At 38.5% G+C, this 26397-nt stretch overlaps 1 protein-coding gene across 3 annotated transcripts in view; it reads right to left on the bottom strand.

Annotated features, from left to right (window-relative positions):
- The window catches only part of LOC129732571 (zwei Ig domain protein zig-8-like), an 801587-nt gene extending 780086 nt beyond the window's left edge, over positions 1-21501 (bottom strand). For 2 of the 3 annotated variants that reach the window (XM_055693546.1, XM_055693545.1), the window contains exon 1: positions 18963-21501. The gene's annotated coding sequence lies outside the window, so the exon portion shown is untranslated. The remainder of the gene's footprint in view (positions 1-18962) is intronic. The other variant, XM_055693547.1, reaches the window with a different exon arrangement.
- Between the last annotated feature and the right edge of the window lie 4896 nt (positions 21502-26397).

The raw sequence follows: 26397 nt of genomic DNA, 5'->3' as shown, positions 1-26397 counted from the left end.
ATGTGACGGATAAAACACTTCCATCGTGCGGGCACACCGGTAGAAACTAGCCTCCCGAGGCCAATTCTTACCCTCTTCATATTTTCCAGAAAGGAATAAATCACCAAGTGACCTTGCAGAGTCGGATGATGGTGCGCAGACTAAACAGGAACGGATGGGTATATACTTATAGGGTTACTTTTCCGTTTCGAATAACGAATATTTTCATCGATACGGTATATGTGGAATACGAAGAACTATCGGCTCTATTCAGTAGATTCCATAAATTTCATCTTTCGGTCGGTTTTTATGTTACCATCAGTGGTAGTAATAGGGAAATGGACCTATTTCTGGTTTGTTTAATATTTTTCCTAGAACACATATTCTGGCTGATGAACGGCAAGAAATATTACTCCCATACCCTACATCGGTCTCAGAAGCTAACGCGATGGATGTTTTTTTGCGTAACAGGTTCCTGGAAGTGTTTGATTGAATCGTGATTGCATTCTAAATAAGTCGAAATATGCCAAGACCCCGCCGGGAAAATAGGAATCCTTTTTTACCCCCCACATTCGCACGGGAGGGCTACATTTAGCGCAGTGCAACTGTTCGAATTCACTGTGTGTCGGTAGGGAATAACTGTTTATGCAAATTGGACCGAGTAACACATCTGGCGGGCATGAAGCGTAAGCGTCATTGTTCCGGTATCCCATTGTGCTGTGAAATATTGATAAAATGGTATTGTTTTGGAGTCCCTTTCCGAACGATTCTAGTATGAACTTTTAGCCCATTTGGATTGAAATTCAATTTGTTTGTTTCGGATTTATATCATGACATTCTGCTTTTATCTCGTACCGAAATGCAATTGATCGTTGATCTCTCTGTGTATCGTCCGCTGAGGACAAAAGTCAAGGTAACGTATGCCCTGCCATTTTGATTGAATTTTATATATGTGAAAAATTGTCAACTTCTTTGTGTGTGGGTTAAATTATGAGCTCTTGTAAAAGTAAACCTTCGTAAATCATAAAGATGGCTGATGCGAATAATCTTGATACGTTTTAAACTTGATTCTTCATAAATTGTTCATTTGTTATCAGGAATCGATAGAAGCTGCTTGATATCATCGACTAAAAATGGCAAAAAGTGATAAAAATTGCTACAACGAGATGCAATGATTTACAGATTGGAGGAAACAAAAGCAACTCTACCCAAGTAACACGTTTACGCACAGTAGGTGAAAAGTCACTTATCTCTATATAACAAACGATTTTCAATCTGGCGAATCTCACAGAGCACTCTGACGTAAATAACACACCAGCTCACAGCATACCATAACGTTCAGTAGTGTTTCAAACGCTAGCTGACATAATGACTTATGAAAAGGGCATATTTACGTTTGGCTGAAGCGAAGCGTTGTACCGTTTTGCTTAAAACTCATTTATTCTCAAACATAATTAAAATCTTCAACGCAGTAATGTATGTTTTTAAATAGATTTCATAATGTTAAATGAAAACTTTCAACGTTGATTTTCTCGGTTCGACGAAAATGTTAGATTGGTTGGTTTGAAAAATTACGCGAGATTTCTTGAAAATGGTATTTGCTTCAAATTGTGTATCATACATACCCTATCGAACTTTATACACCAATAAATAGCCTCTAGCTGACAGCCTGCTTGAAAAACATCGATATTTGGGTGTTTTTAGTTTTCAGCAAACTGGAAGTCGCCACATCGGGCTTCAAATTGGAACATGAACTCGAACATGAATTATAGGGTTCAAAGCATTATATCGTTAATGGAAATAATGCCATCTTGGGTTTTAAAATGCCATCGTACACTATACACAATATTGAGTTCCCAGTTCAAAAAATATCAATACCTAGTAGGGAGTATTTCAACATTCTTTGCCAATTTGTAACCTATAAAAAGTTATGGTCGTATCATGCCAGCAAACACTCCAACAGGACGCTGAATTATCAAAAGCGAATAAATAATTTTCATGTATCTTCCCCTAAAGTCCATTAAAAGCCTACAAATTGACGCCTTTCCCTATTTAATCCTATTTTAACTAAAACAAGCCATACGAAACGCAGAAAATAAAGAGCAACAAATTCGCAAAAGGCCGAATTTTCCACACCGCTTTATTATGTTGTCTTTATCGTCTTTATCCGCTGCGCTCGTTTGAACTAGATTACGGAAAAGTTACTGCGACCGAGCAATCCGTCAAGTGAGCGGACCGGTTGTTTACTTTCAACAAATCACCGCAACCGAAAATCGGTTGGAAAAGGACGATGTCGGACAAAGTTAAGCCAAGCTAATCTGCCTTGTTATCTATGTTGACCCATTATCAAGATTTAGGAGTCGGTTATCTGTGAAACAAGCGACAAACTTGATTTACAGACATTACTAGTCATTTTATGGTGACTGTAAACTCTGTTATGAGATGTGCGGGGTTCAAAGAAATTTCTTTTTGCAACATTACACTCAAAATATTTGTCACGTTATAATTACCGGAAAAGTTATGTGAAGATGTTCTACTGTCATTTTCATCTAGTGAGATGATTTATCCTGTTGATATTATATGCGTTTCATGTAAATTTCAGGTGAAATTAACTACCGGTAAGAACTACCGATAAAGTGGAAAGCATTTGATTAACTGATAGCTACTATGTTTTATAAAACGTGTGATTTTCAATTAAGGTATATTTATATTTAAGGTAGAATTTGAGAAAATTCTTAAGAGAGAGAAAATAGTTTTCAGAATTTATCGAAATAGGGGAACTGCTCCATTATTCATCTCATTAAGCCGATATTCACGAAGAATGCACGGATTAAACCATAAATTTTCATGAAATCATTGAACAAATAAACAAAATACGCTTACGTGCTCTTATAGAATCGTTCAGTATTGTATATTTAGTAAATTTAGCTAGATTTATCCTGAATTTTGTAAAACAAACTATTTTGCCAAACGCTTCCATATCCATCTCAAAACTTAGATCACTGCTCAATTATTCATCTCATGACGCACAGTGCGTTGAACATATGGAAAGCTTGGACAAAAGTCAAAATCCTTCGTATAAGGCATTATTTCAGCACAATTTCTATTTAAACGACTTTTTTATGAGAAATACTATACAAAAGACCAAAACTTGATTTATCTCCTAGGGTAAGTGAACCAATTATGGTACTAGTGAAAAATTTAAATGTGTGATATAGTTTGATAATACTATGGACTAGAGAGTTTGAACAATATTACAGTATTAGTATTACCAAACTGCTATCATTGTGTTGATTCGATCGATTCGATCGGCCAGCTTTATCGATAAAAGGCACCAATTTTTTTTAAGAGGAAGTCACACAAAGGTATTGTAGATTTCAGCGTAAAGGAAGGGTAACTAGTGGGGATCCAGAGAATAAACCCATGCTTAAAGCCCTTTTTGACATCGAATGGCCTGATTCTACTAAGGTCATGGGCGCAACTACGGGGGGGCTAGCCTGAAGCCCCCCCTAGAAAGTGTTTAGCCCCCCCTAGAATTTCCCAGAGAATGATTGTATTCAATATATCTACATTCCATATTACTTATCAGAGCATCAAAATCAACACAAATTGAGATGTCGTCATTCATTGGCTAAGAACTAGTTCTGCACCCAGAATCGATTCTCAACCCTTGCTCTCTTACTCACCTTACCAGTCAGACGAGAGCTGTAATAACTCGTGATGTATCAAGAAGTCGCCATTTTACTTGGTTTTGGGCTGTGTTTCACCCGTTCCCCAGACGTCTCATCACTCGCAAGTCTCTTTCGATCTGGTCGAGCCATCATGCACCCTGCGCCCTTGAATTTCTTGTGACGGTAGGGTTGCTGAATAGAAGTGATTTCACAGGGTTGTCGTCCGGCATTCTTACGATGTGACCGGCCCACCGCAACCTGTTGTCTTTCGCCAGGTGTGCAATGGGGTTCTCTCCAAGCAGCGCTTGTAGCTCATGGTTCAGGCGCTGTCGCCATTATCCGTCGTCCGCTTGTGCTCCATCGTAGATAGTCACCTTCTGTTCGCCGATAGGCACCTTCTGTTCGAAAACACCAAAAGGACTTCCGTAGAGGACTACCGGTTATATCAGGGTTTTGTAATTTTTTGTATCGAAGTGGTCATGTCCGATCATCACCGTGATAGGTGCGTACGTTCTTAATGTCTGAGAAGAACGGGCCGTCGTTGAGAACGTGGTCAATTTGTTTTGCTGCACGTTGGTCGAGGAAGGAAAGGACTTTGGACTGCTAATCCGCGGGAAGCTGCGAAGTTGGTGCATAGCAGGCTGTGCGGGCCGATAACCGGCTTATATAAGTCTTTCCTTCCGTTCATGTCCCCAACGACGATCTTGATGTCTCTACGCGAGCAGCTATCGTGCCTTGCGGCCACAAATCCACCGTACCTTCTCTCCTTTCCGACAAAGCTCCTGGAGCGCAACGATCCGGGATCCGGGTCGTTAAGCGATCTACCGTTACATGTACTGAGCTTCTAATCGTCGTCCTTAAGCAGGTATTAGACGACGCAAATATTTGCTATTTTTGGTACGATTTTTATTTGCACAAAATAAATTCTGTATTAAAAAATAGCAAATATTTGCTTCGTCTAATGCCTGCTTTATTTCGTCGGCTGGGTTTTGAATTCTTGATTCTCCGTAGTATGTTGATTTTAGTATGCTGCCTTACTAGGGCTGCAATGCCTAGTCTCGCGACGGAGCTGCCGCCATAGATGTAGCTGGCGAGACACCGCATTTTATAGTTCAACCGTCCGGTCCGGATCAGTCGCTGTTGGAGCCGCCCCTAGCCTGTGGGGTAGACGCGCAGACAAGCTGCTCTCTAAGGAGAACAACTACCCCTTCCTGTTAGTATACGAACAAGTTCCCACCGGTTCACCGGTTTTTCCTTGGTTGCTCGTATCCCAGTCGGTACCACGTGGAGGTAGGAATAGGGCATTATGCCTTGAACCACACTGGGCTCTATTTTAATCTAACTAGTACGGGTGAACTTTTAAAAAACACTGCCCAGCCGTTTACCAAATCTGGCTCTCCTCAACAACGAATCAGTGTTGCTGAAAGAGCTTGGCGTTGACGGTGTGTTCAAGATATTCAGTACATCTTCGGAGTTTCTATCCCTAAGTGATTTGTTTCTGCTTTTACGATACTATTTTAAGCGTTATTAAATAAGCATATACAAACTCTTTTTTCTCTTTTTTAAAATGACATACATGAAAACTAGCCCCCCCTAGAAATTTTCCTTAGTTGCGCCCATGACTAAGGTTCGAACCCACGACCATCCGCTTGACAAAGCGGACTCTGTAACCTTGCGGCTACGCAGCACACTGTAGATTCACAACTGGCTCACTGGCTTTAGAAGCATCTTCCAATCCAAATACTTCCACCGTTGTCGAGAAAACTGCATCATTTTTACTACCAATTGATTGCTGATGCCAGTTCTCAAATAAGGTTTTGTATGTCTGGCGCGCAAATTGACCTACAAAAATGCAAAAAAGTCTAAAATTCGCACAAACTAGCAGTTGAAGTTAATGTCTATTGTTTCTTTGCCTTTCATAGTAACTTTCAACATAAATCTCAGATTGGAAAAATTTGGTAAATTTTTTCACGACTTGTTTGAAAATTTTGATGTTTTCCAGTTTTTTTTTTGTGAATAACTTTATGTTTACCAACTGCTTGACGATGTTTCTCAATAACAATCACTCTAAATTGTATTTAAATGGATTATACAAACCATTTTTCATATAATCCATGCCAAGCTTCGATCAGAAGTCACTTAGTTTTTGTGTATCAGAGAGAAAGCGTCATGCGCCAATTTCAGTCTTTTGAAACACGTGCTTTTTCACTCGCTAACCTTTGTTTCTGTTTCCACTTACTACGCGTGTCAGAGACGTCAGAAACTTGCACAAATACACTCATACGATGGTAGAAGGTTGCACTAACATAAAAACATAGTTTAAAATGACGAAAAAAATCATCAAATTTTCGACTTTTGTCTATGGGTCAACGCACTGTGCGACGCCCCCACATTCATCACACTGCAATGCACTGTTAATCATGAATGAATCACATTATCATGAATGAACGTAGCCGCAGCCCGTCGTAGTAGGTTACCTAGATATCCGCTGTAGTTGTTTACGTGCAAATATGGTAACCGAGGTAACCACTGCAGTGCTGTTCATTTATGTCAATTATGTCGGAATAATTTTACATTTTCAGTATGATTTGTTCGTATTAACAGAAACCGATTTGCCAACTTTTGATTTTCTTCACGGCAGTGAAAACAGATGAAAATACATACAGTTGAAATTTAGGAATTGTATAAATTCATCTCATATATTTTTGCTAATTCAAGCTAGTTTTTGGATATTTGAGGTGAACGTTTCAAAAATTAAAGTATTCTTAGTGTTGTGAGTGATTTTGTTTAGTGATTAAAATAAAAAATGGTTCGCTAGTTATGAGAAAAACTTTGGTTGGCTGCTGAACGAGTCCCGTTGTAGCTGTACAGAACAATGCGCGGATTTCGTTTTCTGGGGTAGGTGATAGAATTAAATGAGTTTTCGAGTTCAGATGCCCGACTATAATATCAAATTTAGAGTTTTTAAGTGAGTTTTTGAGGATTCTACTTTATGAGAAATCTAAAGTGAACTAAGAAGAATCCATTTCATGGATTAGCAGAGCGATTTAGTTAGAAAATTTGCTTTTTTTCTGCTTGCAATAGTGTTTCAATGTTGTATGAGATGAATATATGGGCTGAGATGAATAATGGAGCAGTTCCCCTATGTTGCTTGATAAATCGCACGGGCATGCAAAATCGCCAATTCGAAAGTGAATTGAACGACATAAAAACTGACAAATATTAAGACATTCACCGGCGAGAATTACTGTTAGGTAGCTGCAACTGTTTATGTTCAGGTGACTCTTGGATCTTTGAACTGAATCTGTGTAAAACCTGTAAGCTAAAGACTCGATGTCGAATTCTTATGATTTTTCTAAGTCTCACTCATTGGCAAGCGATCGAGAAAATCCATTTTATGTTCAGAGACTGAATTACGCAACAGCTTCGCCATTTTGATTTCTGTATATTTTCGCACAGAGATTTCTGTATGTTTTCGCACAGAGAGATACTGTACTGTATCAAATTTAGAACACTCAAGCTCTGATGTAACTTCTTGCACTAAAAATTCAACGAAAATGAACGTTTTCATCGATCCCAAGGGTTTAGCATGTTGGTTATTTTATTGTTGTTGCAATTGAGTGCTATTTATATAAATTTAAATACGTTTTTTACATGAAAATAAAACGAATTTAGAAATCGGCTTTGATTCAAGTCCCGAACACTTCAACGTAATCGCTAAGAGATAGATAGGCAAACCGTCTGAACACTGACTGTCACTTTTTTCAACGCCTGCTGTTACCCCGGAAGTGGCCTTATAGTGAAGATCTATACATCACTGGGTGAAGGACATTTCAAGAAACAAAATGGTAGGTTAACCGCTCCTATATTTATCTCAGTAGCTATATTCATCTCATCACGCCTTTTTGATCAATTTATCGTCAAATTCTACCATATTTTCAACGCAAAACTTTCTGCCGCTTGAGACAATCGAGAAGCAAATAGATTTGCTTTCAAAACTTAGTAGAAATTTGACGGTAAGTTGGACAAATTAGAGAAATAAGATGAATATAGGTGCACCAAGCTGTTGAGATGAATAGAGGAGCGATTACCCTATATAATAATCATTCATTTTATTACACCAGGAGTGTTCGAAGTTTGAGACTGTTCGAAGTTTGAATCAAAACGGTACTTCATTCTGTTTGATGTTGCCAAGTTCACGTAGATACCTACGTGATAAAACATAGTATGCATGTGATTTTCACGTAGATGTTATGTTTGGTCATATAAAATGAATAAGTAGGTATAGAGATAAGTTACTTTTCACCTACGCACACTAGTGAACATATAAACCCGTGTAGAGTTGCTTTTGTTTCCTCCAAACTGTAAATCATCGCAGCTTGTAGCTTCGACTTTTTATCACTTTTTACCATTTTTGGTCGATTATGTTTAGCAGCTTCTTCCGAGTCATGATCACGAATCAAAAATTTATTCAGAAACGAGTTAAGAGCTTATAATAAGTGTTCAATTGATTATTTGTTCAGCTGCTAAAAGCATAGTACAAACGAAACTGCGATTTGTAAATATTTTTCTCAATGAGTGGCACCAACACATTCGTACGTAAATAGGTCTACAAGAAATTTCACGTAACAATAATGTGAAAAATATTTTTAGTGTACCTTAATCCGTTGAATAGATTTTGAAATTAAAGATTAAAATTATAATATAGACGTGACTTGGATAAAAGGTAAGAATATGATTCATGTGCATCTTTTTAAACTTCAAATTTGTGTTATAGCGAACATCAAAAAGTTATTACACTAGTGCTTCAATTGCGTTCAAGCTATTGTTTCACCCATTAGAACATCTATTGTTTTGTTTAAAGGAAAAAGTATCTGAACAATGGTGCCAAAAAGAGAGAATACAATAAGGCTTCGCTTAGGATCGCATACAAAGAACCCAACGAACGATGAGGTGTTCATGTTCTTCGAAGAACGGAAATCTCTATACTGAACGGTGTACGAGACACATGGAAATCATGTCGGAAGCTCCGGTGCAACTTCACACCCAGCATACCAGAGCAAGGACCTTCTATGACGGTATGCAGAAAAGATATTTTACTTGCGAGGCTCTGGATCATCTGAAGGCGAACTGTCCGAAGCAGCAGACGGTGAATGCACATCTGCAAGCTGCGTCCGGCTCGCATTCGAAGGCTGTATCTAACCTTGGCAACAGAATCGGAAATAATGAATATTTTGGATCGTTTGCAAACGGGGTAGTAAAGAGTTTTGTAGGCTACCATCATCAGCATCTGGCATGGTGGTTCTGGACAGCAGGAAATGCCGAGAGTCCGCGACGCATATTGACGCATCGGCAGAGGATGTCATTACGGTTTTGCCACAGAAGGCAGAATCACAAAAGGCAGAAGCACGAAAGGCAGAATCATGAAAGGCAGAACTCTATGACCTTAAACACTAGGCAGAATATTTCAAAAGGCAGAATTTTTAAGGGCACGAAAGGCAGAATCACTGGTAGCAAAACCTGACTCACGATAGCCAAGTACGTAATGGCGAATTGGTGCGAATCCTGGTCACAGTATCAAAGCTGCTACTCTAAATTTTTTATTTAGTATTATTTGGTAACCAGACATAATAACTGGTCACAAGCAATGATCAGTTCTGATGGGAGGTGCAAATCAAGCCTAATTATTAAATCCGAAACGCGCAAACTGGTTGGCTCAGGTCTTCGAGACTCTCACGGCTTCGCGGAGAGTAATTTTTCGATGTAAGGTATAACTTACACTAGTCTCAACGGCTTGTTGGTATTAATAAACAAAAAACAATTCATGCGGCGAAGACGCTTAATCGAGGGCAAGGAACAGAGGCGGCACAAAGCCGCCGTGGTGCCCGCGGTCCGAGCCGGCCGTCGGAAGCGACGGCCTCTCGCATGCAAACAACTGATCTACTGGTTTTCTAGGATTATTCAAACAGGTTTTCTTTCCCTTAGTTAAGTCCGAACGAGCGGTAAGGACAGCATACACTTTGACAATAGAGTTAGCCAAAGGCCGCGAGTGTGTGTTGTTAAAAAGTAAATAGACCATTTTTTGATTCTGCCATTCGTACTCTTTGTGATTTTGCCATTCGTTATTCTGCCTTACGGAATATTCTGTCTTTCGTAATTTTGCTATGCGTGATTCTGCCTTTTAATTTTCTGCCTTCCGTACACTACTGAGCAAGGTAGGGATGTCGAGATGGAGGTTGAATCGAGCAACAAGAAACGGGGGCGTCCAAGCAAACGCAAAGATTCTTATTCATCAAAATCTGAAGCGGTCTCCAAAAAACAAGTAAATGACCTATCGGCAGAGCATAGCCTTCTGCTGGCTCAAGCACGACGTTCAAAGTAGTTGAATAACAAGAATAAAAGCAGTAAGAAGCGTACTGAAGAATTAATGATAATTAAAAACCAAGAAAAATGAATTTTATTTGCTCAGTTGCTACGATTAATCTAAACAGCATTAACACACAGATTAATAAGAACCTTCTCAAAGATTTTATTAACGAGCACAATATCGATAGTGTTTTTTTTGCAAAAAGTGCATCAAGATCAGGAATCGGCCAAGAACTCATCGAGAAATTGCCATCTTTCATCCGGAAGTCCCCGGAAGAACCTGTAGTAGGGGACATTTAGATATAAATATAGAGTGTGACACCACTATCTTCAGGCTTTTCTATCAGGAATCTTGATTTTTTCCAATTTTTTTTATATAATAAAAATATGTTAGAGTGTGCAAATCACGATATAACTCAAGAACGGATCAGCGAAACGGCGTAAAAATTTGTATGTAAGTAGTAAGGGTAAGGAATTCTGGAGCCGGAAAGGGTTATTTTGCTGGTTTAAGACCTCTCCTTCATCTGGAAGGAAGGGCTGCCATACAAATGAAACACAAATTTCTGCATAACTCAAGAACTAATCAAGCAAGTCGTACCAAGTTTGATATGTGGAGGTTTTTTAAACCAAAACATACTTATAAAACGGTTTGAGAACCCTCCCTTTTTTGGAAGGGAGGTGTCCCATATAAATGAAACACAAATTTTCCTATAACTCGGGAACTAATCAAGCAAATAAAATCAAATTTGACATAAGAAGGTTTCAAGGCACAAGACATGTTTCAATGGTTGTTCAATACCCCTCAGTAAGAGAGGGCTCCCATACAAATGGAACACAACTTTAAAACCAATCAGGCAGAAGAACCAAATTTGGAATGTGACGTGACGACTGACGATAATGTTTCTATGATTGGACACCTCTCCCTACTATTGAAGAGGGAGGTAAATGTATATGTATACCTAGGGTCTGTCGTCTGAGAATCATAGAAAAGAAAAAAACGGGGAAATCAGAGATCAGAAAAAATGGGGTTTTTCCTAGTTGTTCTTCTTTATCACTGTTTTGTCTGTTTAGGATCAATTTTATTACCTGCTTGTCTTTTCTTGATTATTTATAATATAAGGTATGATTTTGATAATAGAGTTTGCAAAAAAAATTGTCATTACGGGGGAGGGGGTGGTTGGTGTTGTAATACAGCTACGTAATTATCTAGAAGGAAGTCTGACAGTATGAAGAAATGCTGCGATGGAGGAGGGGGTCGTAAAAAAAAATTAAAAAGCTATGTCATTTATGGATGTTCCTCTAATAAGAAAAATAAGAAAGCAGCGTAAGTGAATCAATTTTGCTGTTGCTCGACAATCAAGAAAGTGGTTGCACTTCGAACCAAACAAGTATTGCCGAGAAAATGACTTAGTTCTTGTATCCTTTTCCCCTCATTGACAGTTTGTTCTGCTTTTATTTTAATAGTTAAATTTGAAATGAAAGGTTGAGTTTTAAGGTTTGTAATGCATCTGATATCAGTCTCTGCTTATATGGGAAGAAAAGTTGAAAAACATAAAATTTTCATTGATCTAGAAAAGTTTTTCTTCACTGTCCGAAAGTGCCCCAGGACTGTCCGAAACTACCACACACACGAGGCATGTTTGGACAAAAAAGAAATTTTGAAAAATTCAAATAAACCAATCAAAATCGCATCAACGCACACTACTAACACGCTTAAATGATATTCCGATGTCCAAGTAACAGGCAAGATGCATTCAGGTTTTGCCTTTCTCCTAGAAAGGTATAGCAATCACTTGCAAAACCAAAAGTATAAAAGTGCTCCAAAGGGCCGAATGGCATATATCACTCGACTCAGCTCGACGAGCTGAGCATTTTCTGTATGTGTGTGTGTTTATGTGCAACTTTTTTTTCTCACTCATTTTTCTAAGAGATGGCTGGACCGATTTTCATGAAATAAATTGCAAATGAAAGGTCTAGTTGCCCAATAAGACCCTATTAAATTTCATTGTTATCGGATTTTTAGTTTAGAGGTTATGTATCAATATGTAAAAATCATGAAACATCATTATCCCGAAAACTACACAACCGATTTGAACAAAATTGGTTTCAAATGAACCGGCTACCGAAAAAACCCTTAACTTTGAATTTTATGAAGATTAAATTTTTGGTTCAAAAGTAATGACAAGAAACGTGTTCTGAAGACCGTTTAATCTCACTCATTTTTCTCAGAGATGGCTGGACCGATTTTCATAAAATCAGTGTCAAATGGAAGGTCTAGTTACCCCATAAGATCCTATTGATTTGTTTTGCAAGCGGACTATTACTTTGCCTGTTATGTTTAAAAATGTGAAATCCAGCTATGAAAAGGAACATATCCCGAAGACTACTTGGACTCACTCACTTTTCTCAGAGATGGCTGACCCGATTTCCCCAATATTAGTGTCAAATAATAAGTCTAGCTGACTCATAACACCCTATTGAATTTTACTGTAATCGTACTGTAACTTCGTCTGTAATGTACCGAAATGTGAAAATCACGAAACTTCATTATCTCGGAAACTACACAACCGATTTGATCAATATTATTATCAGATGAGCGGGCTAGTTAAAGGTTAACTGATGAATTATGATTGAACACGTGGTTTCAAAGTTTGGCGATGTGTTTATTTTTTGCGAATGCACGACGAATCGGCCATAGGATATGATCAAAGTCAAATAACAAATCGTTGAAAATGATTGGTTTTATCGAAATGACAACATCCTCGACTTTTGGCTTCTGTACATCGCCTTAATTCTGAAAAAATATCATATTGGATGGTATTCGGTCATTTTCAGCAGATTTTCTGGCATCAAGCTAACACCGGAAATACCCATATTGGGAGGTATTTAGTTATTTTAGTTGTTTCCCAGAAACTAAAAGTGGTGTCTTTAAATTCAAAATGGTGTCCAGGGTCAATGTTTGATTTCTATGCATCATCTCGATTACGGAAATATCCATATTGAGTATTATTCGGTCATTTTCGATTGTTTCCTAGAAGTTGCCATTTAGCAATTTGAAATGGTGCCTGAGGTCAATTGTTAGCTCCTTGCATCATTCTGGTTCTAGAGATGCTCATATTGGATGGTATTTGTTTATTTTAGGCTGTTTTCACAAACCGGTAGTCGCCATCTTGGATTTCGAAATGGTAATTAAGATAATTTATGGCCTCTGAGCATCATTCTGGTTGAACAAAAACCCATATTGGGTGTTATTCAATCATTTTCGGCTGTTTCGCAGGAACCGGAAGTCGCCAACCTAGAATCCAAAATGGGGTCTGTGGTCGATTTGAGCTGCTGTGTATCATTCTAGATCCGGAGATACTCATGTTAGACGGAAATCGGCCATTTTTGGTTGTTCTTCAGAAACCAGAAGTTGTCATTCCTACAATTTATAATGGTGTCTAAGGTCAATTTTTAACTTCTTGCAACATTCTGGCTCCGGAGATACTCATATTGGGTGGTATTTGGTCACTTTGGGCTGTTTTTCAGAAACCGAAAGTCGTCATTTTGGACTTTAAAATGGCCTGTGAATTTGTGTCATCTGGGCGTAATTCTGGTTCCGAAAACATTCATATTGAATGGTATTTGGTCATTTCCGGCTGTTTGCCAGACACCAGAAGTCACCATCTTAAAATTCAAATTGTGTCTGTGATCAATTTGTAGCTTCTGTCTATCTTTCTGGTTCCGGAGATACTCATATTTAATGGGAATCGTCCATTTCAGGCCGTTTTCCAGAAACCGGAAGTTGCCATCTTACAATTCAAAATGTTGTCTGAAGTCGATGTGTGGCTCCAGTGCATCATTACGGTTATGGAAATACTCATATTGGGTGGTATTTGGTCACTTTGGGCTGTTTTTCCGAAACCGGAAGTCGCCATTTTGGATTTCATTATGGCATTTGTAGACAATTTCGATCTATTTTAGCTCCTGTGTATTATTCTGGATCCGGATATTATTATATTGGGTGGAAATCGGCCATTTTTGGCTGTTTTCCAGGAAACCGGAAGTTGCCATCTTTCAATCCAAAATGTTGCCTGAGGTCGATTATGGAACAAATTTGGTACCACTAAAAACATCCACCTGTCAAATATGGTTCCATTTAGTTGGTTAGCTCTCGAGATGTGCAGAAATTTGTGTTTCATTTGTATGGAAACCTCCCTTCCAGAAAAGGGAGGGGTGTCGAAACATTATGGACATATGTGTTACCCCTAAAACATTCACATGCTAAATTTGGCTCCATTTGCTCGGTTAGTTCTCGAAATGTGCAGAAATTTGTGTTTCATTTGTATGGCACCCCTCCGTTTGGGGTGTCAAAATATTATGGACATATTTTTTACCACTAAAAACATTTACCTGCCAAATTTGGTTCCATTTAGTTGATTAGTTCTCGAGATGTGCAAGAATTTGTGTTGCATTTGTATGGAACCCCTCCCTTCCAGAAAAAGCAGGGGCGTCCAACTATTATGGATATATTTGTTACCCCTCTAAACATCCTCATGCCAAATTCGGTTTCATTTGCTTGGTTTGTTCTTTAGTTGTGCAGAAATTTATGTTTCACTTGTATGGAAACCCTCCCTTCCAGAAGAGAGAGGGGTCTCAAACTATCATAGGAACCTTTATCGGCACCAAAAAACCCTACATACAAATTTTCACGTCGATCGGCTCGGTAGTTTTCGAGCCTATATGGATCAGACAGACAGACAGGCAGACAAACCGGACTGCATTTTTATATGTATAGATTACAACATCAATATTTTAGAACCTAAAGATTGAATATACACTAAAGTCGCTTTTTACGCGGGGGATACGTGCCGCGTAAAAAAAACCGCGTAAATTCCGGAATCCGCGTAAAAAACCGTGTAAATTCCGGAATCTGCGTAAAAAAAAACCGCGTAAATTCCGGAATCCGCGTAAAAAAACGCGTAAATTCCGGAATCCGCGTTAAAAAACTGCGTAAATTCCGGAATCCGCGTTAAAAAACCGCGTAAATTCCGGAATCCGCGTAAAAAAAAACCGCGTAAAAAAACCGCGTAAAAAGAAACACGCGTGAAAAAAACCGCGTAAAAAGCGACCTTAGTGTACATTTATTGGATTGAAGCGTTCATGTAAATCTATTTAAACAAATAAAAGTTTGAATGAGAAAGGCTGGGTCTGACCGCTAGGTGGAATAATTTAGGTTTTTTTCTAAGTTAACAAAAAAATACTGAAAATCAAGAGAGAAAAAGTGTCCGAAACTCCCCTCTCCCCTACTTATGAACATTTAGCTGTTTCAGCATCCGACTACAGAATTTTTTTTTTGGGAATAGCTGTTTACGATTTGGAAGAGAGAAGTACAAATTGAGGTTTTTGTTTGGCCGATTTCATTCCCACATTATTTTTGAGATTAAAATCGACGAAAGAGAAGCTCATTTTGAATGTGTTGCGTTTTCAGTTCCGTAGTTTGCTATGCAACAGGGGACTCAAATGAAAGACGAAACCTCGCTTTTATAAATGGACTGGATAAAGCTAAGTGTTCGAGAAACTACTTGGAGGATCGTGGTAGGAAATGTCACTGAGCCGCTTCTAATTCACTCGCACTAATTGTTTGATTGCGCCTATCGCGCCAGTCCTGCCGATCAAGCAGTCAAATATCACCGACGCACAACTACCGTCAACCCGGAATGAATTTCGGTGCAAATAGTATTAGTCCAAATTTTGACTGAGAAGACCGAACTATATTTCTAACTATTTTATTAGACAAGAAAGAAGAAAGTGATCCGGCTTCAAGTAAGGTTGATTCGCTACTGACTATTTCTTGCTATACTTGACGATAGTAAGTCTTAGTGGTGAGTTCGATAAGCCGATCGTATCCGAATTCTACCTACGATAACGATCGGGATCAAGTGAAACAGTGATGAGGCTATACGGAGGTGTGAGCAGGGTTGCCACATTTTTATCTGTATTTTTCTTTGGAAATATCTGTATATTTGTATCTCGGGCAAAAAAATCTATTAAAAATCTGTATCGAGCAAACTCAGAATAATGGATGGGAAAAAATTTACTTGCAGAACATATTTAAACAAACTCGTCCTTCTCTACGTGATGTTTATACAGGTTTTTGTTAAATTGCAATTTCTGGTTTCAAATATATATTAGAAGAATGCGTTGTGGATATTTAAAAAAAAAATCTTAACTCTAGTGCGGTTCTCATTCGTGAGCTTTACTAATAAGTAGCTGATATATTAAATAATGAAAACTCTAATGCTGAACATTAAAATGAAAATCTTGTACGTAGAAAAGGAAAAAGTAGTAACACTTATAGTACATTAAAATCAGGGTTGAAAAATTGATAAGATTGAATCTCTCACAATGTTCAAAAAACAAATGTATAATGAAAATACCGTAAGAAAAATAAAGAATATTGAATCCAAAAAAATTAAAAAAATTCTCACAAATGATCTGTAATGGAAACTTATATTACCATCTCGCCTAATGGTGTTCAACAGCTCAGACCAAGTTAAGTAATTTTTTTCAATGAATCTTCTGGTCAAAAATTTTTTTTCAAGCGTACGAAACTTGTTAGACAGCCCTAGTCAGTCAGTTATTGTTACGAATTTTGGGAATTGTCGCATTAAATCGTTTAAATTCTCCAATTTCACGAACGATTTAAGATTACTTAAAGCTGCCATTTTTGCAACAGGATCGGTTAAATCGCACCTCTTTGCAATTTGATTTACGAATTTTGAATATAGACAAATATTTCGAAACGTTTATCTTCGCGCCTCGTTCAAGTCACATTCCACTTCTTCAGCAACGATAACAACATAATCCTAATGTTGTTATTTTTTTACAAAACTTTTAAAACCGAATAATAGAGTTTTCCCTCTGAAATTGATTTCAGTTCGTCGGTATGACAAAAAAATCTGTAAAATCTGTAATACAGATTCTGTATTGCTTTTTCAGTTCAAAAATCTGCAAAATACAGAAAAATTTGTATATGTGGCATCCCTGGGTGTAAGTGGGAGATAAAACTTATCGTGTTTGTGGATCACGTGTGGTTGCCAGTATGATGGCCCTAACACTAAGCTTCACAAATACACTGGCACTTTTTGGAAACTCAGAAAATGCATAGAAGCCTTAAAAGTTGGTCAATTTTTTTATGATCACATTATCGTTCTTCCTGGATATGTGAAAAACCAAAGCGCTGTTGGCAACAATTACAACCTACGGTCTTCGTCGCATTGGGTTCGAACTTTGAAATCATTTGTCTTGGTTTTCCTTCGAATAATACCTAGTATAGTTATTAAAAAAAAAAAACACTAAAACGCGATAAACATCTAAAACAGGATGAGACCCTATTCGAGGTCAGTTTTCCAAGCCCTTTACCATGTTTCCTATACAGTAAATTACAATTACGTTCGAGAATAAAAAAGGAATACATAATGTGCTTCTTCAATATTAACAGTGCAAATATATGAAACCGTAAAGTGCCAACAGTGGAACGGTTTTTGCCCAAGTTCACAAACACAGGTTTGACGTAGGACTATGGAACGTATGATAATATATTTTAACTATAAGTCGTATAAAATTAAAAATTCCAAACTTTTTTTAACACCCTGTTCATTGAAAACGTCAATAATACAAATAAAAGTTACGTTAGTACATAGTTGTTATCAAAGCCGTACACAAATAGTACGCATCTCTAAAAACATTTCAACTACCGAAGTTTGAACAATATGAAGTTGCTTTATTTCACCGGTCGTACAGAACTGCACAGATCTCATGTTGTAATGCCATTTACTCCTTTCAATTTTGAAACATAAATTTGATAATTGTTTCGGATAATTGAAGTTGTTTTTGATGAATCGAACATGTAAAAAAATATGAAAGTCAGGCATATACACAGATAAGAATTGTTATCCGTTTACAAATGTGAACAAAAATCCTTACGTCGTATTATGTCAAAGAAATCATATTTCAGTTTAATTATAACATTATCGATCAAGCCTTAAACCAGCTGACCGTAACAAATCGAACCAAATTATTACAGTAGCAATTGTTACACCTCTTTGCTAGCGACTAATAATACTAGCCTTATGGGTATTCTGGTATATTAGCCACAGCACAATGAATCACAGATTTCTACGACTTTGAGCATGAACATGAATTCCTATAAGTTATTGCGAAAATAACCAGCAATACTTGAACTCATATGAACCGTTTCAGTAATCAACTCTCACTGAACGATTTTTATAAAGGAAAACACTTCAACGCTTTAATTTATGACCTAAACAACATACTTATCCGATACATAATAAATGAATTATTTCCGCATTCATCATGCGCACACGCAAGAATTTCACCTGGCAGTCTGTGACCGTAATCCTCAAATATGTAGCGGGCAGGCAGGATATGCTACCGGCTCTGAGCTGCGTTACCTAGTTTGCTTTTTATTTCTTTTCGAGCTCTTGTTTTTTCTTTGATGTACAGTGGGAGGGATTTTTTTCTCTGCCCCGAGAAGGGCGACTGCCGACACTGACACCTACCAACAGACTCGAGCTCCATCGCCGTGGTAAAAAGGCAAAAGCAATGTTAACCGACGTTCAGCCCCGGGTATGACACCGAACTGGCTGACTTTTCTGCAGTCAGGTTGACATAACGTTCATGTATGCCACTTTTTTGTCGACTAATACGCAAAGTTCAACAAAGTAATTATTATTATGTGTTCTTACCGGCTAAAATCCTTGTCGGTTGGTCCACTCTCACGTACTTGAATAGCCGACAGAGCGCCTGACAACTTGGAACATTCTTGAAAGCCCTCACATGACAAGATCAAAGAGGAAGGAAGATCCGGCGCTCAGACGTTAAATCCTCTTTGCTTGTCGTTTTTCCGGGTTTAATTTGCATCATGTTTTTTGCATCACTTACCTTGAGAAAGCTATCCACAGCACTAAACTTCCTTTCCGGTTGTCCTTCGAGAATTCTCAACAGGGCCAACACTTTTCTTCCTGTATCAGAAACTGTCTGGAAATGCGTCACAGAGCCACACTTATTTGTGGTCGTCGTTCTTCAGCCTCACATGCACCGGAGCTCGACCGTACCACTCAACTTTGGCGTTTTGCAGTGCTTTTTTCTGTTTTTAATGGCTGCTTTTCTTCTACCGTCGGGCGCTGCGCGAGACACGGTTCGTAGCAGCGCTATTCGTTGTATTTATGATTCCAAACCATACACTTGTTACAGTGGATATGTTATATAGAGCATACTCTCGTTAAAAATTGAAGTTAATTTCTCCAAACTTTTCATGTTTGCACGATGAATGGCAAGCAAATGTTTACTGCTTTTCTCAAACTCAACTCTTCGCTGCTGCTGCTGCTAGGTAAAACACTTTCCGTTTGATTTGAAACGCCCATGGAAAATTATCAATCACTTCCAGCACCCAACCGAGCGAGCAACATCGGCACTAAGAATTTGCAACGTTTACTTTGGCTATTTGAAAACACACCTTTTGTGCAAATATTTGCACTTGAAATGAACAAAATTTTCACTCCGTCTAGCAAAAGCACGCAGAGCTGACACTAGTAATGATGAAGACCCAACAGCGAAATGTTGTGTCCTCTCTCTTCACACACGAGCACCACAGACAGCTTTCCTTATGCTGACCGTCCATTACGTCTTTGAGGGGTGTTTGAAGATTTCCATCCAACTTCCGAACAGATGATTGTATTTATCCTGTATATTAGCTTAGGATCGGCCGAATCAACAAACAAAGATTTCCAATTTATACTATATTGATCTTTTTTTTCTCTCTGTCGAATCAACCTATGCTGAATGTTTTCACCCGCATCGCACTTTACAGCTTGCACCGTTTATTAAAGTAGTTTACTTTTTCTCTCTCTCGCTCTGGTCTCGAGCTTCACAAAGCACTTGGATCCCCGACAGGCAAAGTAAACAGGACCGCCGGTTCTCATCGAGATCGGTGATAAGTAGAACACCTTTTCTGCCAACACTCAAACAGCATCGCAAGTACAACTTACGGACCATACACAATTTTTTTTATTTAGGGGATGTCATAATCAAGCACTTCCACACGCACACAATGGCCTTTATTTTTTTGGAGACTAACAAATTTATTGTAATTTATTCAAGGCATACCCAGCGCTTATAATTGGATCACTTCTGTGGAACTGCTTCCCCCGAATGACACTACTGGACAGATTAAATTCCGGCACCGTTTTACGTTCTAAGCACTACACTCAATTTGTTTCCATCCCGATGTTATTATTCGTCCCATGTACGGTCTCGGGATAAGCGGATCTGACGTGAAAAGCGAAATTCAATTTTCGATTCTGTTTTGCTTCCAAGGATTTGCTACCAATGCCCCCGAGAATGAAGTCTCTGGCTGGGCCTGCGGCAACGTAGAACTGGAGGTGTGGAAGCCAGTTACCAATGCACCGTTCAGCGTGGCACGCGAGTGGGCGGTTTACGCCCAGTCGAATTAAGTGCGGTCTTGTGTCATGCTCGCACAGTTGAACGTAGCCTTGCTCGACATGCATGGAAGATAACTGGTGTCGGGTTGGATCAGTTATGCCCGATGGGGCAAATCAAGCGGCACTTGAGTCCTTTACACGCACATAGCAAGTCCCTGAACCTCCACCGTCAGTAACCGCGAGACAAGCAAGCGAGAAAAGCACTGTGGAAGCTTGCTTAATTATTCATCAGGATCGATTTTTCCAACAGCAGAAATAACATACATAGCACAGTCTCCTCGAATGGCCGGGCTGCGAAAATAACACCTCTATTACTACACACCTCGCAGCCTAGCACGTCACCCGAAAAGCCGTGGCAGAGCCGTTATCGGCAATTTTCACGGAACAATAACTTTAGTTTTTCTCGTTTAGCACCACCGTCCTGGCAGCAGTTTCACTCAACACTCACACCGCTTCAGGGGACCTCCGATGTGCAACCCGCCCTGTAGTATTATGGGATCAAAACATGGGGCTCCGAATATCGCACTCGAGTGCTTTCATCGTGAGAGCGTAATAAATTTCCCACCAGTCCTCGTCACACCGTCCAGGATGCACTCTACAGGACACAAGGTAACTCTCCGAATCTACATACGACCAGTACACACATACACATTCCTACCGTCGTCCTTCAGTCATGCTTGTGTGCGCTCATTTGTTTTGCTTCGAGTCATTCCTGTGTGACATTTGAACTTTCACTGCAACCAGACAAATAACATCACTAATTGGGTCTCATCAGCACTGGAATTCCAATCAATCCAGCTGACGGCACTATCCGAAGCGTTATAATTTTAATTCCTCGCGCGACTTTCCTTCTATTCAGAAAGCATCACATCAACACTCAGAGGAGCCTCAATCAAGAAATTTCAAAGTACCAAGTCTACCAGTGCAAACTCAACGCACACGCGCCGGTGGTCGAAACAGTACTAAAGTCAGTGAATGATCCAAACTGCCGAAAACTCCCTAGAAATTTTCCGATTTTCTTAACCTTTCCACCCATTCTCAGCTGTGCATCGTTCCAACGCACCTGCGCAAACTGTGCCTCTCATGTTCACTTTGAATGCGTTCCCATTTCCACAGAAGTGCATGCTGCAATCTAAATCTGCAACAAAATACAGTGCATGTGGCGAACAAACGTGTTCCCAACTGTTAACAATTGACCATTTTCAGAGTTTGACAATTATTTTTTGTCGTTTCTCGCTATCGATGTGTTATTGGTCATTATCAGGTTCAACCTGTACGATATCAAGTGTAAACACCACATTCCACCACTAAGCGCACAACGCCCAGCGAATTTATCAACTGTTATGCTCCATAATTTCCCACGTTTTTCATCTCTTGACGTCCTTCGGATCCTTTCTGGAGAATGTCTACACGCTGCCCACTTTTTTTTCCTCTACCCTGCTGTCACTCACTCTCGCTCTCTATATGCCATTTTCACTCAGCAAAGAGAACAACTCTCCGATCTAGTCGAACGCGAGAGAAGCAAACAGAATGCCACCCAGCGGAATGTAAGGATTGAACGACCCACATTCTACCTGCCATCGTCGGCCGGGAACAGTAGCAGGGTGAGCTGAACTGCCGGGTCGTTGATCTTGGTGGTTGCAGAAGGGGTGTGCTGCACGTGTTCGTTCTCCAGATGATCGGCGGTGTAAAGCGTGCGAGGGAATATCCTGCGTAGGACCAAAACAACATTGACAGTCCAAGAGCGCGTGGCGAGAGGAGTGCTGTCGGTATTACGGCCTACTGTTAAGAAAGGTTAGCGACGAATTTTTGCGTGCCTTCAGTGAGTGTTTTCCCAGTGAAATTCCACTCGCCTATTCATGCCAGAGTTGAAACAGATTGTCGGTCGAGGATATGGTCTCTCACGGCCGAGCGGCATTATGCTGATAACATCGCCTTTCGCCTATACTCTCCTATCCGGGGTTGAGTTTGGAGAGATTGTGAGGTAAACATTTTCGTAAATATTTTAGCAAGGGAAGGAGAGTTGTGTCCAAAGTGCCAGTTTTAGCTGTAATTAGCATTGCATATATATGCTGTGGTAATATGGCTTGAAATCATTAGAGTCATTTGCTCGCATAGATTTTTTTTATTGATATTGCCCTGTTGTTCTGGACTTGCTTGGACTTGGCAAAAAAATTACTAGCAAATATACGTCTCTAATAGGCAAGCTTTTTGCTGTAATGAGTCCGTAAGGAGCGGTTAAACATCATGGCTGTTTCATGCTATCAAAATAGTTTTAAAATGGAACTTTCTACAGCCAAAAAACTAGTTGTCCATTTTGTTGTTTTTTATTGTTGTTTTGTTTTGTCGCTTACTAAGAAAAGCACCGCAAACACTGTGGAAATTGAATTATTGAGACTTGCCGGGTTGGATGTTATACAGGTATGTTCCGTTTTTGGCAACACGCTCCTCGATTTTCAGTTGCCAAAAATGGAACAGTGCCAAAAACGGAATATTTTTTTCTGAGAATTTTTTGCTTTTTTATCATTTTGAATATTGGTAAATAACATTTAAATATTAGTTTGACATTCACCCTAAAGTGTCTTTAATTTTGTCTCACGAGTGAAAATGCAACTGATCACTTGAGGCGCAACGAAGGGTTAGTCCCATATATTCTTCTTCTTCTTCTTGTCCTATTGCTAAAGAGTCATTCGGTATTATTGAGTGAAGTGCACAATTACGTTTGAGAGAGGTAGCTTTGTGAAAAAAGTATTGTTAATCTTTAATCTCTTCAAGTAATTTATAACCAAATGCATTTAACCAAATGTTCCACGGAACAGCGTCCAAAGTATGTAAAAAAACAACAACGGGGAAAAACAGCGCTTTTTGTTCTTGTAGCATTTTTATCTTCACAAAATTAAAATCGCTCAAAAAGCCATCATTGACAATTTGTTATAAAATTTTGAATAAAGCTAGTCGGTTATCGTTATCTTAAGAAACATTATTCACCAAATAAAATTCGGTTTTTTTTTATTTTCGCTCCATTTTGCATCAATGTTGATTTTTTCGAAATTGTGGAAATTTGATTGTAACCAAGGTTGTTAATACGATAGATTATCGTCGATGATCGTAATCGCCGTTATTGTTGACGATGACGATAGCGTCTTCAAACATTAACGATATCGGCGATGACGATAGTCACTAGACGTTATCGGTGAGGAAACGTTTTTTTTTTTTACTTCGGAGGGTTGGAGACGAAACATCACTAGGCAACAGGAAGAAACTTTTCCATATTTGTTTATGTTTCGCTTTTGATCAGGAAAATAAATGTCTCAGTTTTGATTGTTTTAATTTATGAGGCGCTTTTTGAAGCATAAATTCGAATAGAAAGGTATGTAGTATTGTCATATTTGCATTGAAAATGCAACTAAATGATATATCTAATGAAGCAAAAGATGGTATTGCAGTGGTTAGTAATAAACAAACGTTATTGATTCGATACCGTCCAGTAGCTATCGTCATTGACAATGACGATAATGTCTGAAGACGTAAGCGTATAACGTTGATAACGATAAAAGACGGTATCGTTATCGACGTTTACGATAAATTATCGATAAACAACCTTGGTTGTAACACATATTTCATAGCTTACCTTCTCAATGAAAAATATTTCGAATAACAGTACTTTCCATGTCCTGTTCTGCATTTTGTTGAGTAAATTATGTTTCTAAAGTTGGAGGTAAAACTTTCATTATTCATATAAAATAGAGGAAAACATGGGAATTATATTTTATTCACAAAAAATTGCATGCATTGCATGTATTTTTTAACATTTTCTCCTTAAGAGTGTGAATTATCTATCTAAAAACCTTAATTAATCCACTTAGCGGTCAGACCCAGCCTTTCTCATTCAAACTTTTATTTGTAAAAATAAATGTAAATAAATTCAATCCTATAAATGTATATTCACTCTTTAGGTTCTAAAATATTGATGTTGTAATCTATACATATAAAAATGCAGTCCGGTCTGTCTGTCTGTCTAATCCATAGAGGCTCAAAAACTACTGAACCGTTCGACGTGAAAATTTTTTGTATGTAGGGGTTTTTGGTGCCGATAAAGGGTCCTATGATAGTTTGAGACCTCTCTTTCTTCTGGAAGGGAGGGGTCGCATACAAATAAAACATAATTTTTTGCACAACTCAAGAACAAACCGAATTCGACATGTGGATGTTTTAAGGGGTAACAAATATGTCCATAATAGTTGGACGCCCCTCCCTTTTCTAGAAGGGAGGGGTTCCATACAAAAGAAACACAAACTTCTGCACATCTCGAGAGCTAACCAACTAAATGGAATCAAATTTGGCAGGTGAATGTTTTTAGAGGTAACAGATATGTCCATAATGGTTCGACGCCCGGTTTTCTGGAAAACAGCCAAAAATGGCCGATTTTGGTCTAACATGAGTATCCAGAAAGATACACAGCAGCTGAAATCAACCACAGACCCCATTTTAGATTCTAGGTTGGCGTCTCCGGTTCCTGGGAAACAGCGGGAAATGATCGAATAACACTCAATATGGGTGTTTCTCCAACGAGAATGACGCTCAGAGGCCAGAAATCATCTTAAATACCATTTTGAAATCCAAGATGGCGATTTCCGGTTTGTGAAAAACATTCTAAAATAACTAAACACCTCCAATATGAGTATCTCTGGAACCAAAATGATGCAATGAGCTAACAATTGACCTCAGACACCATTTTGAATTGCTAAATGGCAACTTCTAGGAAACAGTCGAAAATGACCGAATTATACTCAATATGGATATTTCCGTAATCGAGATGATGCATAGAAACCAAACATTGACCCTGGACACCATTTTGAATTTAAAGACGACCACTATTTGTTTCTGATAAACAACCAAAATAACTAAATACCTCCCAATATGGGTATTTCCGGTGTCAGATTGGTGCCAGAAAATCTGCTGAAAATGACCGAATACCACCCAATATGGATATATTCAGTATTAGGGAAATGTACAGAAGCCAAAAGTCGAGGATGTAGTCATTTCGATAAAACCAATGGCCGATTCGTCGTGAATTTGCAGACTTTAAACACATCGCAAGGAATCAATGAATTTGGAACGTTGAAATAGTACGATACCACATTTAAATTATGTTGAGCCCACACATATCGATCAAAGCAGGTATAGTTTTAAATAGTCTTTGAATTTCTTTTTCTTTTCATAACTTTTGAGCCACATATCAAATTGTTATGAAGTTTGTTATGTGTAAGTTTGAGAGATGACTCGTTCGTATGACACTAGTTATGTTCAAATAAGTCATGTAATCTTTGAGATAATAGACTTTCGTTGTTTTATTAACAATTTAATACCTAAGTTTTTACTTAAGTTCGATTATAATGAAATGAAATGGAAACGTATAGAGCAGACAAACTTTGAAATCACGTGTTCAATCATAATTTATTAGTTAACCTTTAACTTGCCCACTCATCTCATAATAATATTGATCAAATCGGTTGTGTAGTTACTGAGATAATGAAGTTTCGTGATTTTCACATTTTGGTACTTTACAGACGAAGTTACAGTCCGATTATAGTGAAATTCAATAGGGTGTTACGAGGCAGCTATACTTATTAGTTGACACTAATTTTGTGGAAATCGGGTCAGCCATCTCTGAGAAAAGTGAGTGAGCTCAAGTAGTCTTCGGAATATGTTCCTTTTCATAGCTGGATTTCACATTTTTAAACATAACAGGCAAAGTTATAGTCTGATTGCAAAACAAATCGATAGGGTCTTATGGGGTAACTAGACCTTCCATTTGACATTAATTCTATGAAAATCGGTCCAGCCATCTCTGAGAAACATGAGTGAGATTAAGT

The sequence above is a fragment of the Wyeomyia smithii genome, chromosome 3, assembly GCF_029784165.1.
Source record: "Wyeomyia smithii strain HCP4-BCI-WySm-NY-G18 chromosome 3, ASM2978416v1, whole genome shotgun sequence".
Lineage (NCBI taxonomy): Eukaryota > Metazoa > Arthropoda > Insecta > Diptera > Culicidae > Wyeomyia > Wyeomyia smithii.
This window is presented reverse-complemented; position numbering and strand designations above follow the sequence as displayed.